The sequence below is a fragment of the Micrasema longulum genome, unplaced genomic scaffold, assembly GCF_059751315.1.
Source record: "Micrasema longulum isolate JH-2025_06_02 unplaced genomic scaffold, ASM5975131v1 h1tg001262l, whole genome shotgun sequence".
NCBI lineage: Eukaryota > Metazoa > Arthropoda > Insecta > Trichoptera > Brachycentridae > Micrasema > Micrasema longulum.
Window position 1 is genome coordinate 100,555 of NW_028278449.1, and position 15,430 is coordinate 115,984.

Here is a 15,430-nt window from a genome sequence, read left to right on the forward strand (position 1 = left end):
AGAAACGAAAAAAGAAAAAAAAAACACTAATGAAGAAGTTTAAACAATCTTTAACAATGGGCTCCATGCATATGTTAGAAAAGATGAAAGTAATTGATGATCCTGGAAGAAAATTAAAAACTATTTATTTATTTTCAAGTCTAATTTAATTTTTAACCGTTTTTAATTAAAATTTTCGTTTTAAATATTGATTTCTGGCGAATGGATTTCGAACGCATCGTGATTGGTTGTCGTGTTTGTGACGTCATTTATCTTGTTCGACAACGCTGTCATTCATTTCCGCTGGTGTTTTTGGTGGCGACGGTTTGTTTAACGCTTTATTCGCAATTTTAACGAAATGACGGAAGATAATTTTATTAAAGGACAATCGGATAACATTCCTCATGTAAATGAATCCATGTTAATGTTGTTTTTTTCCGAAAATACAAACTTTTGCAGCGCCGAAATGAGGGGAGTGAAAGTTGACAGGTGAGTTTCAAAAATGTTTAACTATAATATATTACTTAAAACTGTCACCTTTCTTTGATATTGAGTTTTTAATATGTTAAAGACGTATTTTATATTCAGCAGTGATACAACTTATCGCCAGAAATGGTGTAAATATACTTGGATACTATTTTTTCCATACATAACCTCCTTTGTTCTGTCATGAGTATTTTAATGGACTTAATTAGTTCTTAATAAACACTTTAGAATTAAAATACTGACTGTTTTATGTCTGATTAATTATTGTCTTAAAAACTGTAACCAAGCACAGAAGGGACAAAATTGTAAATACACTATTTATTTGCAGGTCTTCGAGAGCTGAATATGCGGACAACGCTATTGGATATGTCCAGATCAAAAGAAATAAAAATGTGTGCACTGTAAAATGCCGGGTTACACCAGAGCATAAAATTCGGAAGAAGGCATACTCAGTTATCAGCGTCATTGATGAGGCAAATAATAAAATAATATCGTGCCAATGTGAAGACTGTGCGGCTTCTCAAGGTAAGCATGGTAGTAGACGCATTATTGTCGATGAATAGTTGACATCGGAAGCGTCTTATTTATTTTAAAAAAAGAAAAAAACGTACTGCATTGCATGTTCTTTTTGTATAAATTTGCAGAAGGAAGAAAAATTTTATTGTTAAATTAATCGCGTCGCACATATTTTTTTAATCTGTCAAATTATTAGTGTGTATTGAGCAAGTGCTAGATAGGACGATGTCATGTTTATAAATAACTGTAAAATAACATTTATATTACAGGAGGATGCAAACACTCAGTAGCATTTATATATTGGCTATATCGACGCAGCATTGAGCCCAGCCCTACTTCAGTAGCCTGTTATTGGAAGCGTCCGATAATGGCAGGTATCGGCACCACGATTCCTTTCGTTATGGCCAAGGAATTTGGAAACCACGAGGATTTGCCATCAGGAGATGGCTCGTTTTTGGCAGCTGTAGTCGATGCCAGCAACCAGTTGGGTGATGGTACTTCAAGACGAATGCGTCTTTTTACCCAACATACTGATGTAGATAGGTTATCTTTGCATGTTTTAATGTGTCAATTTCAAAAAGAACAAAGTAATTTTCTCCCAAAAGATTTTTTAAAATATTGTCAGGGTCAAATGAAGATGCCTATCTGCAGAGCTGCTGAACGCTTAACTGTTGAGCAAAACGATATACCTTTGTGGCATAGACTGCGTTTTGCTCGAATCACTGCTTCCAACGCTTATGCTGTGTCAAGGTGCCAGACAAGTGATGGTTCTCTCTGTGAGAAATTGTTGGGAGCCAAGTTGAAAGCAACTGCGGCGTTATTACGCGGCAGGTCCTTAGAGTCCTTAGTTTTAAAAGAAATGCAAAGAAAACTAAATGTAAAGTTTAGAAAGTGTGGCATTTTTTTGTCTCCTGAATACCCCATATTTGGAGCATCTCCAGATGCGCTGTACGAAGAGTATATTGTTGAGGTGAAATGCCCTGTATCTGATGCCACTTTTCAAACATATTTTACAGACGGAAATCCCTCTGAAAAGTATATGGCTCAGGTCCAGCTAGAAATGTTTTTTTCTAACAAAATAAAAGCTCTGTACTGTGTAGCACATCCTGATTTCGAGGAATCTAAGAATGTTACACATTTGTTTATAAATATAAATAAGGAGTATTGCTTAGATTTAATTGAAAAGTGTACAGTGTTTTGGAATTTAGCAATTTATAATAAACTCAAATAAATTCATGTTTTTTTATTACTTACTTATTCTGTTTTATACTTTATAAATACATATTGTTGATTTTGATAGTTGCATTACCTTCGTAGCCTTGTTAACGAACCTAATTTACCTCTTTAGTCTTAGATTCACCATTTCCTCTATTCTTGAAAGGGTTTTTTTTATTTATTTGTTTTATTCTGTATAGTACTTTGTTTTTTTTTTCTACTTGGATTTAAAAAAAATATAATTGTTGATATATTTAGTATAATAATTGCACGTTGATATTTTAGTTACAATTATGTGTTGATATGTTTAGTGATAGATTTTGTTTTGATATATTTAGTTATAAGTTTAAACTTGCTTTGTTTCTTGGTTGTAAATATTTTTTATCCAAAAAAATGTTATATATTATTCAAGTCCCAAATTGAGTTGTTTGTAACTCCTGGGAATATAATACATTACTGTATTATAATTATGAATAAATAAAAAATATATATATTGTACACACAAATGGCCATATTGTTTTTATTTACAGCACTTGCACGTTGTAATACGTCAAGTGCACACGAACACACATTTCCTTCTATAAATACTCCATTCCATGCTTCTTTAACTCTGTTGAGATATAAAAAACATTTGTTTGTTTTGTTAAGCATTTATTTACAAGTTGAGGGTAATATTAGGTTAACAAAACTTTTAATGTTCAAATAATCTTTACATTTATATTGTAAAATAGTGATGGCCAAAAAAAATAAAGAAATAGAAACCGGTTTAGCATAGTCATTGATGATTTTTAAAAAGATTACTGAGAATGCAGAAGGAATCAAGTGCTGGAGATACCGTTTTGTAAATCAACACTAGGACAGAGTCGTGCAAATGTCCTTGCCCTTAAACTGTATAAATCATACTTTTTAGACACAAGAGAAAATGGTAATTTAAGCCTCTCTTCTACTAATGATTCCTTTATAAATTAGGTCAAAAATATAAATGTCAATGTTTTCTTTTCCCGATAAACTTTTAATTTTCTCTTGTATTTTTTCCTAATTTAATTATCAACTTTCATTTAATATTTTTTTGTTCTATTTCTTGTTTTCAGATTCTCTACTCTTACTCAAATTAAAAATTAAAAAAAACAACTTGAATGTAACATAAAATTATTACTCATGTTTTATTTTCTTTTAAATATATTTACATATTATGCATCTACACTTATTGTGCCTCTACACTTATTGTGCCTATGTGGGATTTTTTAGTTTTCATGTAAAGCTGTAAAGTTACAAATATATTATGTAATAAAAAATGTACTAAATGTAAACGAAAAAATTGTAAATAAAAAAATGCTTAAGTCAGTATTAAGTAATTATTGTTATTTTCATAGTTATTAAATTTTAACCAGTGGCTCCTGAAGGTTTATTAACCCACAAGCAATATTAATAATATAATCTAAGAGGCCAACATAATTAATATCGATGCATGCGTGCATTGCCAACATTTTAAATTCCCTTATCCGACTGATTGCACGTTCAACGTTGATTCGTAACGCAGCCACCCTTTTAGCCTCCTTGACCTTGTCACAAGATAGAGGAATGTCCGCGCTCACACTTGGTGGACGAATTAACTTGCATTGTTTTAACTCGAGTAAATGAGCAATGTTTTTAAAACCTCGGTCTGCCATCACATCCATACCAGGTTTCAAATTATCTAAAAATCTGCAAACCTCGAAAATCTTTGTGTCACTGGTTCGTCCACCATATCCTTTTGAAATAAAATTGATGTGTCCGCACGGTGTACAAGAGACAAGGTATTTGATGGTATTGCATTTTTTGTAATCTGACCATGTCGTGGCTTGTCTAATGGGGTTTGAAGGCTTATCGATTTGTATTTCCAAACAATCAATGATAGCTTGGACTTTACTGTATCTTGCAATAAAGGGCAAAGGCAAATGAAGCCGAACGGTATATTGGTCTGGCCAAAATATTAGCTCCTGCAGACAGATCGCTACTAGCTTTACCGTCTTCCTGAAGATCCTGCTTACAGTTGGTTCTGACAATCCAAATTGCATTCCAAGAATTGCATTTGATTCATCCAATCTGATTTTTTTAAATGTTATTAAAATATTCAGGCGCGAGTCACATACTTTTTTGCACAGAAGTGTTAAAATATATGCCATATCATCTGGTATGCCAAGACAAAGTCGATAATTTCTTTCAATACCCATTACAGTAGCCTGTCGTAAAATAACATTATATTTTTGAATTTCAAAAGCATCAGCATTATCGTCAGAAGTATCGTCATGAGGTACAAAGTCCTGGTCATCGGAAGTACTTTTCCATTCTAGTATTTCATCATCATTATCTGGCATAACTGAATCATAGCTTATGGTAAGATCTTTAGGTGTAGGAAAAATAATAGGAGATGTAGCTCTTGTCACCGTTAGAAACGTGGCGTCAGTTGATGTTCCCTTGCTGCGAACAATGACTTTATTTGACCTTAAACTTGCTTGAGTCATTTTACTAGCTTTTTCAACTGTGGGGGATGAAGAAGCGAATTCGAGTTCAACTGCCTCCGTTGCAACATTTATAGATGAAGATGTACAGGGTTGTTCTTCCTCCGGAACTTCAGACGTCATTGTTCTTTCAAGAGTTCCTAAATGGCTTCTTCTGTGTCCCGTTTGTCGTAAAAATTTGATGTTTTTCTTTTGACACTCGAAAATGTGTGGAACAACATTTTTTTTTAAGGACACCCTTCCTCCCATAAGCTTGAATCTGGTAAAATTATCAGCATCTTCTTCAAGCTGTGAAAATAACATTTAACATAATTAGAATACTTACATCACGAAATGGCTAACCATCAAAATAAGTTTATGCTTTTATTACAATATATTGTATTTATTTGACAAATAATATTTAATATGTACATATAATGTATTATCAATCAATAAATAGAAGTATAGAATGTGTAAAATATAAATTTGAACTTACGTTGAAATGATCCTCGCAACAGTAAATTCCGGATTTACAGCTGATTTTGTCAAACTGTCTCTTCATCGCCACAAACCATTTTTTTCTCAGTTTAGCATCTCGTGGAATAGTGACAAACTTCTTTCCCGGTGTTGTATGTGTCGTATTAACACATCTAGGAACTGAACAGTATTTGTACCCAGCCATCGTTCGATAATTGCAACACAATAAGCTTTAATGTTAATATCACGGCAATTAAAATAAAAACAACTCGACTAAACTCAACAACTCGCAAGCAATTAGTTCTGTTTTGACAGATACAGATTCGTACACGCGATAAATGACGTCACACAACAAAAATCGGCAAAAGTTGCCGTTTTAGCGCGAAATCAAATTTTTTAAATTTAAAACCGTAGTACTTTGCTTAAAAGTAAAAAAAAAAAAAAAAAAAGCGCACTCGTGTTTCTCTTTTTTTCCCCTCTTTTTTTTGAGATAAAAAAAAAAAATTCTGCATGGAGCCCATTGTAACAAATAGTTACCTAGAACTATTACCAATAAATACAGAAGAAGAGCCGTTCTATATGTACTAAATTTCATGTGAAATGAGTCACCAACGTCCTGGTACTTATTGCCTAGAGAGTGAAGTCTATTGATGACTGCATTTTTACCATAAGATGTCGAAGTATTGTTGCCACAGTATTGGTAGGTTTGCCGAGTTGTCCTTTTCGGTACATTAAAATTAATTAGTGATAAAATTGCAGGGGTGTCAAACATAGAATGGATTATTTTATATAAATTTAAAAAATCAGTTATAACTCTCCTATCGCTTAGTCTTAATAATTTCAAAATTAATTTCAAATTCAAATAAATTTCAAGTAACAAATTACAATTTTAAAATTCAATACAAACACCTAATTTAAAATTAATAAATCGTAAAAACTTATTTTGGACCTTTCAATACAATATTGGTGCCTAGAATAATGAGGAGCCCAGATTGTAGAGTTGTACTCCAAAATGCTTCTTACAAGTGACGTGTACATTATTTTAAGTGCACCAATATCTTTGAAATCTTTAATGGTTCTGATAATGAAACCCAACATTCTTAGAGATCTATTACTAATGCCATTAATATGACCAATAAATGATAATTTGGTATCGAAAATAACACCTAAATCACGTATTTCGGAAACGGATACAAGTTCAGAATTACCAATAGAATAATTAAACATTATTGAAGACTTAGTCCTGTGAAATCTCACGATTTGGCATTTCTTTACATTTAGTTGGAGTTTATTTGTTTGAGCATTGAGCACCATGAAAATAGTTTATTTAAGTTATGTTAGATTGTAATACAATCATCAACAGTGTTAATTACTCTAAAAATGTTCATGTCGTCAGCAAACAACAAAACTTCGACACCATTAAATATGTCAACAATATCGTTGATAAAAATGTTAAAAAGTATCGGACCCAGATGGGATCCTCGCGGAACTCCACTAGTCGCCTCAATGGTACTGGATGTGGTGTCACAAATTTTTACTGTCAATGATCTACCAGTTAAGTAACTCTGAAACCATTTTAAAATCGACCCACAGAAACCCAACTTGGATAACTTATCGATCATGATTCTATGGTTCACCTTATCAAACGCTTTAGAGAAATCTGTAAACACTGAATCCACTTGTTTACGTAAATTAAAAGAGTTCATAATAACATTTTCATATATTGTAAGATTAGTCAGTGCTGATTTTGAAGGCATAAAACCGTGTTGATTTGGAATTATTATTTGATTGACAATTGAAGACATTTTTTGCAAAATTATTTCTTCGAAGAGCTTTGGTATTGCCTTCGATTATTATCTTCGAATTATACGACGTTAACCAATTTTATTATTGAAATATTGAATTAATATTTTTTCCTAGTTTTTATCTGTTCACCCAACCTTCCGTACACCTTTTAGAGTGGAACAGCATACTTTATTCATCTTCTCAATTTTAGTGACATGTACCTCTTTACCTTAATGACAAAGAATTTATAATTCAATATTTGCTGTCCATATTTATTTTTACTTGGCCCATCAACAGATGTAAATTTCGTTGAATTATTGTGTTCTAATTTTTTGATAGATTTTATTTTCAGTTAGGATTAATTTGGGTTTAGTTAAATAAAAATAAAGAGATACATCATTTGTGCCTAACGTTAATCTGTATCTCTCTCTTTGTCTGACTAAAAGCGAGAGAATTACGGAGCATGTCGTGTGGGCCTATATTAGCGTGACAGTTACTCGCCATTTAATCCAAGTCTCCCTATCTCTAGATGTATGGAGCTAGTATGTGATTCTACAGCCACATCCGTTTACTTCCACCGAATCTTCAGCCTAATAATTTGCCGACCCTTACTGCCATGAAAGAATGTCTAATTTTAATCTTATTGCTAGATTGTCTGAAGCAGTCAAACTTGAATTGGCGTATTAAATTAAAATTAATATATTTTATCCCTCAAAGTCCTCTATTATGATGATTTTATATGTAATATTTTTATAATAGCCGAGAGGAATATTAAACAGAAAAATTGTTTACGTGTGACATGTGTTTCTGATGATTATCTATTAATATATCATCGTTGAATAAACTTAATAATGATGCTTAATAATTTATAAATATGTATTTTAACTATTGCTAATCGAAACATTACATTTATCTGTTTATTAAATTATAAATATTGTACCGTATATGTATTACTATTATCATTTTATTAAGTTATTTTATTTTTATTTTTACTATCAAAATTACTTACTAAATTGAATTATAAAATAATTAAAGAAATAAATTAAAATTTCAGATACATGGTCTTAATTTTGCTACACCATTAAATAACTTCTCTGTTTTGTATTTCTTGACATGTATAAATGTTTATTATTTATTTTGTATACTGATGTGTCATAATATTTGTAAATGTATTGATTTTAGTATAGAAGAGTCCCGACTTAACACGGAATTTTCTAATAAGTCGGGACAAAAAAATATAATTTGAATTTTGTATATTGAACAAAAAAAATATGTATATAAATACATAATGCTGGTATTGTAAACAGTGGAAATTATTTTTAAAAAAAAAAAAAATATTTTTAATGAGTTGTAAATAATTCCCCGTTAGAAAAAGAGGATCAAGTTGTGGAAGAGCTGACATCTCAGACATCCGATTCGTGAGTTCGCGACACCAGCCACGGGACCATAGCACGGTTGAATTTCGGCTGTAGACCATTTTAAAAACATCACATTTGAGAATTTAAGAAAAAAACAACACTCATTCAAGAAATTTCGAACTGGTGGACATCAACAGACCTTTATTTTTGCTTCAAGAGATTGCTCGCACGATGCTTACCCAGAAGTATTCATAACAAAATACTTTCTTGTGATTTTCCAATAACATAATTTTTTTCAGTTGTGACAAAGATGTGACAAAGATGTGACAAAGTTGTGACGAATACCATGGTAATCACAATAAATTTGTAGTAGCAATAAGAACTGCTAGAAATACTTGATAATTAAACTGATTTTCGAAATGAAATTATTTCATGATAATTAAGCACGGGTGCTGTCAATCGTTCATTATTGAAAAATTTTGAAAGATTCTGAAAGGTAAACATGAGAGAAAGATATCCGCTCCTACAGTGATGGCATGTTTTTTGTTTTAAAATACCTGTATTACAAAATATCCCATCTTTGCTTTTTACAGCACCGTTTCCAGAAGAATTTTTTAGCACAGTCTCAGCCTTTTAAGGGGATATGCGATGTGAGACAATTTTGATGGATAGATATTTGAACATTGTTTTGGACGTCGAACTAATTTTACCTATCTAAAATCGACAAAATCGACGTTTGGCTACCCGAAGACGGCGGATAAAACTGGGCGCTTTTTTGGGTTCTTGAATAGCCTTAGCTCCCATAAGAAACAATTTGTCAAAAAAGCAAAACACGCCAACGGTAAATACTTACAGTGTGTAAACAAAATATTATTTTAGTGCCAGAATCCATGGAGATAATATGGGAAAACGTTTCTATGAAGAAAGCGAGACCGCGTTTCTTCTTAAACGTTCAAATGGCACATTCGACTCTGGCAAATCTTCGGCCAGTTTTGGCAGAAACCGAAGGTGCTTTTTTCCGAAGTTACCCGAAGTCGATGTCGAAGCTTCGGTGGAATTTGACTGATGTGTACGTACCCGGTTCCTCTTCATCCAACGCAGATGCGCTTCCGTCTGCTTGACGCGGTAGCCCCCCGGGGGCGGATCCGCCGCCACCGAGCAGCGCCGGCCCCCCGCCAGCCCCGCCGCCTCCTGCCACGCCGCCTTCCCCTGCGCGCACTGAAATCGTACAAACATCACATTATACTATTTTTCATAAATATTATATTATTGATTTATTTACGGACTTATTTAGTCTATTTAAAAATGGTAAATACATTTCTTTATAATATATACAGGTACAATTGAAATAAAATCCAACTAAAGAAAATTAAAGCTTGGACAAGAATGAAATCTGTACCTCAGAGGCAGACGGATGCAAATCCAGAATTTGATGAAATGACCTTTCGATTTTCGTGTCCAGTTTATTATCATATCAATTGATTTTGAAGAAATGTAAGTCTTATAATGAAAGAACCAATGTATTAAGTTACTAAAAATACAAATCAATGTTTTGAATTATCAGAAATCACTTAGAGAAAGTAGATTCTTTAGGCTATTGTTGAACATTTGACGTTTGGATTTGCATCCGTCTGCCTCTGAGGTACGGAAATAATAATTACTACCTCAAGAAAATATCTGGTCTATCTTAGCGATTGTTTAAATGTAGAAAGACTTAGGTACACCAAAAAAGTCACAGATTTTGTCTCGAGTTTACGATGCGACACAATCGGGACATTGGTGAAACAAAAAATAAAAAAAAAAAAAAATAAATAAATAAAAACACACACAAATTTCTATAATAAGACCGATATTCAAATCTGGTGATAAATCTAACGTAACTAACTATAGACCCATTTCAATGATATCTCCTGTACCTAAACTATTCGAATCAATTATTACAAAAAAAATAACACCTATATTTAAAAATGTGCTGATTGAGGAGCAGCATGGATTTAGGACAGCCAAATCAACGACGACCAATTTGCTTTCTTTTACTGATACTATTTTTACAGCGTTCGAGAATAATCTTCAAGCTGATGTACTGTATACAGACTTCTCCAAGGCCTTTGACAAAGTTGATCACAACATTTTATGTGCTAAACTTCGTGCTGTAGGCATTAGAGATCCCTTTTTATCGTTTTTAAAATCCTACCTCTCACATAGAAAACAAAGTGTAAAAATCAATAACTTCATATCAAATAGCTTCCTAGTAACTTCTGGTGTACCACAGGGTGCCCACTTGGCCCCTCTTCTATTTAATCTGTTTGTTAATGATGCTGCTAATGTTTTTTCTTTTACAAAATTCTGGCTTTTTGCTGACGATAACAAGATACTTAAGCTAATTAAAAATATTGATGACTGTGTCAGACTCCAAGAAGACATAAATGCATTTCATACTTGGTGCAAAACTAATAACATGGAACTTAACATCGATAAATGCAAAATTATTTCATACCATAAATGTAAACATCCTTTTATTTTTGATTATAAACTTAATGGCCAAGTTCTTTCGATTGTCACCTCTATAAGAGATCTTGGAGTGATCCTAGATAATAAACTAACTTTTCTGGAACACTTTGATAATATAGTAAACAGATCCTTAAAAATTTTAGGCTTTATTAATAGAACTACGTCTGATTTCCAAAGTATGCTTACACTTAAAACACTTTATTGCTCTTTAGTTCGCCCTATTCTTGAATATGCATCTGTAATCTGGTCCCCTCATTATGCTGTTCATATCAAGCGCCTTGAATCAGTTCAACATCGTTTTATAAGAAAAATTGCATGGAAGATGGGATTGGAAAGAGGAGACTATTCATATTCTGATATGGAGAGGTTTTTAAGCATATCAAGTCTTGAAAAACGCAGATGCATTGCAGATATAATCTGCATGTATAAAATTATGAACTGTCTCATTGATGCCCCTGAAATTTTGCAAAAGATTCTTTTTAACGTTCCCACCCGTAGACTAAGAAATAATGAAATGCTTTTCCTCGGTCACTACAGGACCAATTATGGTGCACAGTCGCCTTTGCCCAGAATGATCAGGCGGGTGAACGATCATCAAGATCTTGATTATTATGGTGTAAGGATGTCTTTCTTTACAAATCAGCTAAAGAATCTGTATAGTTAGCCTATGCTTTTTACTTAACCTAAAAAATCTATCATCTGTCTTTGCTGCTTATTTCTGTTCCTTATATTTTTTTATTCCTTTGTAAAAATTTCTTTTAATTGTAATGTTTATAATGGACTTTGTCCGTAAATAAATAAATAAATAAATAAATAAATAAATAAATTGGTGCATGCGAGCCGTAGTTTGTGCTGTGTTGATCGAGGAACAGCACATTATTATTTCGCAACCGGCGGATCGGAACATTGAATGCCACTTGTTCCAGTAACGATGGTACATCAATTAAGCCATTTGGTAAATTAGGCACAAATATGGAGTCAATGTTTTTTAAACGTTTTTGTAGGCTTGAGATTAACTGTACCTTGTAAAAATTTTCTCGCTAATTCATGTACATTATTTTTTTACTTATGCATACACACACACATACCGTACTCTTAGAAGTACACTGTGATATGCCTAAATCGGCCATTTTGCAGATGAGCAAAAAAAAACTTTTAAAATTTATTAATGCTTGTTACTTAATGTATGACATTATAATGCCCAGTGTTTTTGGTGGTATTTGCTCATTCGACTGTTAAAATATGAGAAGAACACTAGCATTATATTGACTGCAGTCTTCTTTTTGATATTTTACTAAAGTGATTTCAAAGAATAGATAAGTTTGTGGTACATATCTATCAGAAAAAATCTGAGAGATAAGTGAGTGTTCTTCTGAGAGAAAACAAGTAGTAATGCTGCATTCATAACTCAAAACAGCCAAATTTAGGTACACTTACAACGGTTTACTTTTGGGGGTGCGACATCTTCTCATAAACCAACATACCCATTAATTTATGTAGTTGATTTCCATTTTCAATTAGTGAGTTATTTACAACTTGTTAAAAATGGTCCCAAAATTGAAATATTTGGGACCTTACTCATAAACTTGGTATAAAGTTACACCTAGGCATAGTGGTAGAATACGGATGGGAATATCATCCTTGTTACAGTAGTCCAATAAGGATGGTATTCCCAGGCTTATTTTACCAGGAGTAACTTTATACGGCCCTTGGTTAAATTTATTTTCGCTTATACTAATATATAACATAATTTTTTAACTATGATTAATCTCATTTATTTTTTAACAAAAAAAACACAAAAATAACGAGTCTTTCTCGCCAGGGAAGCCTGTTCTGAAGAGGACTGTACAATATTTACAATTTAATTTACATTATTCACATGTCACTCATATATGTTTACATACTTTTTTAAGTAGCTTCAGCCATTTTGAAGTAATTATTACAAAAAATGACTCCTGGAGATTAGATCGAGCCGTCCCCCGTTTGGTTGGGTAAAATTACTACTCCTTTACAAACCTAAATACGAGTATTATAATAAATTATGATAGCAAGTAAGTTTTTTTACTAATATTTTGGATTGCGGATTTTAAATTTATTTTAGTAAATATATCGTGGTGGAAAAATAGCAACTTTTTATATTGTAATTCTCTGACGGTACCTACAAATTTGTACCACTATTTATATAACATTTTTGTTTTAATCTTGAAAAATATGTAATCGTTTTCAAGCTCTAAATAACATAATAAAATTCTAAAAAAAAAAGTTCAAAAAATGTACTAAATTTATGTTCAGGGAAAAAAGATTAAACGTTGGTTGTAAAATACGTAGAAAAAAGAGAACAGACGCAGTAATCTCCGGAGATAACTGTTATCAAGCGGAGCTGTTGCTTGTAGCCATCTTAAATAATATAGTGATTACAAAATGCTTCGGACTTTAATATCTTCAAACTCAAACCGACTTTTTTCTGACAGAATAGCTAGGAACTAACTTGGAGAGGGAACATGAGATGTATTCAAAGTCATACTTTCTGATAGTACCTACCTAGAATTAAAATTGCTTGAAATATTTAATAAAACATTGATGTCTACTATCTCACACTTTCATCACTTCCGTTTCCACCCCAGTGGTGCATAGGGCACATCATTTGTAAACCAAATGCAGTGTATTTCAATAATCTGTTACGTTAATTAATTAGTCCAACGCCTCAGAACAGAAACAATGAAATATATACATTGATATATATTTAAAAATTAAATTATTAATGTTAATATGTGCAAGCCTTATCTCCCAATTGAAAAATAGCTGTTATTTTGAATTAATAAAGTTTTTTTTTAATATTTTATTTTAACACTAATAAATATTTATGGTTTTTTAGTACAAAATTTTGACCAATCTCTTCTCTTAACCAGTCTGTTTTTTGGTTAGCTAGAAGATATTGCTTTTAGCAATAAGTCCATTAAAGTACGTATTCTTTGTACTTGAAGTTTTAAATAAATAAAATAAATATACAGTTTGAACAACTTTAAAAATTAATATTTCACATCCACTTTGCCAAAAATCGAACCCAGGACCTCAAGAATGGTAGGCGAAAACGCCGACCAGTACTCTTCGAAGCGGGGAGAAACCAACAAAAAACTGGATGGGGAAAATAGAACTTGAAGAAGATTTGACTATAAACTGTATTTAAAAAAAATAGTATCTCTGAGAATTTATAAAATATTACAAAATGTATGATTTATTGGTTTAAATGAACATTTCTATACAATTCACAAGTTGATAATATATTTCTGACCCCGATCATTTGTCGTTATTTGTATGAAGAAATCAATAATCCATAGATAACTTTCCTATGTCAATAAAAACGATGAAAAATGTAAAGTAGGTACTTATATAGTTTGTGTTTTCTAGGTAAACAATAAACATTCTTATGGTAACACTACCAACATAATATAATATACCCTTTCATATTTATTAATATACTCGCATGGGCAAAGTTATTACAATATTAAGTTACATTGACTAAACACTTTTTCCATTTTTTAAATATTTTTTCATGACCAATTCTCAATTTCTACATTAAACAAGACAACTTACAATACATTCTTCCGCTTGGGATTGATTATTTAAAAATAAAAAAAAACACATTGTTTTTTGAAAAAATGTTCAAAATATACGGTTTACTCGTTTTACGGTATATTTTTTTTATTCAGAGCAACATTTTTCCCGCGATCTCAAAGTATTGACAAAAAATCAATAATTAATCGTATTTCAAAATATTTTAGTTCTAAGTAGATTTATTGTGAAGAAATTCAAAGGATAATTTTAAACATAAAAGAGAATATCCGGTATTCCCTTTTAGCAAGACATATAATTTGTTACGTTTGATACCGACTATCTGCATATTTCAGTTATCTTTGAGTCATTATTATGCATTTTCCTACTACACAATTGAGGGCAGAAAAAAAAAAAATAGAAATGAAAGTCGTTATTTTAGATGTCGGAGTTTGAAAAAATACGTATTTTTATATTTATTAGAACGGTATTTTGAATCCGCCCCGACTTTAAGAATACCGTTCTATCAGTGAAATAGAACCAGACTGGATGAGTACGCTCGACCTGATGGCTGCTCTCAGGCAGAGGCGTATTTAAAGATTTGGCGCCCTGAGCCTACATGGTTTTCCGCCTTGTGAATTAACGAAAAAAAACAAAAATCGTTTGACAATAAAAAAGCCAAACGCAATTAAAATGTAAAAGAATAAAGATTATTCACTGAATATTTACATTTTGTTGCGATGCGCAAATTGGTTGAGAAATTCGTCAGAGAAACTGTTATAATTGACGGATTTGATCAAATCTGCATCTACGAGTAGTATATTGCAGATAACTAAACTGTTTAAACGTACTTTGCTTATACGGGAAGGTAGATATTTTTTAAATTCTGTTAAGTACAGCAAATTAACTTTTTGTACTGTAATTTGTCACTGCAGTTCACAAGAACATAACGTAATGCTATTTTTTTTATTTGGAAATGCTTCCTTACATGATTTTTTTAATAAATAGGTTAAGTTGGCTTAAACTCATAACAAAATAAAAGGTGGGTAACGATTATGAAAGGCGCCCAAA

At 31.9% G+C, this 15,430-nt stretch overlaps 2 long non-coding RNA genes across 3 annotated transcripts; one reads left to right on the forward strand and one right to left on the reverse strand.

Moving 5' to 3' along the window:
• Nucleotides 1–4,533, forward strand: LOC148276191 (uncharacterized). Of its 2 annotated transcripts, XR_015823838.1 has the most exons (3): nucleotides 20–468; nucleotides 794–990; nucleotides 1,251–4,533. It is a non-coding gene; the product is annotated as an uncharacterized LOC148276191 (long non-coding RNA). The 2 variants fall into 2 exon arrangements; XR_015823837.1 differs by having other exon boundaries at nucleotides 1–990.
• Nucleotides 4,502–5,665, reverse strand: LOC148276192 (uncharacterized). The gene is made up of 2 exons (XR_015823839.1): nucleotides 5,173–5,665; nucleotides 4,502–4,985 (listed from the first exon to the last, which is right to left on the reverse strand). It is a non-coding gene; the product is annotated as an uncharacterized LOC148276192 (long non-coding RNA).
• Nucleotides 5,666–15,430: the final 9,765 nt, after the last annotated feature.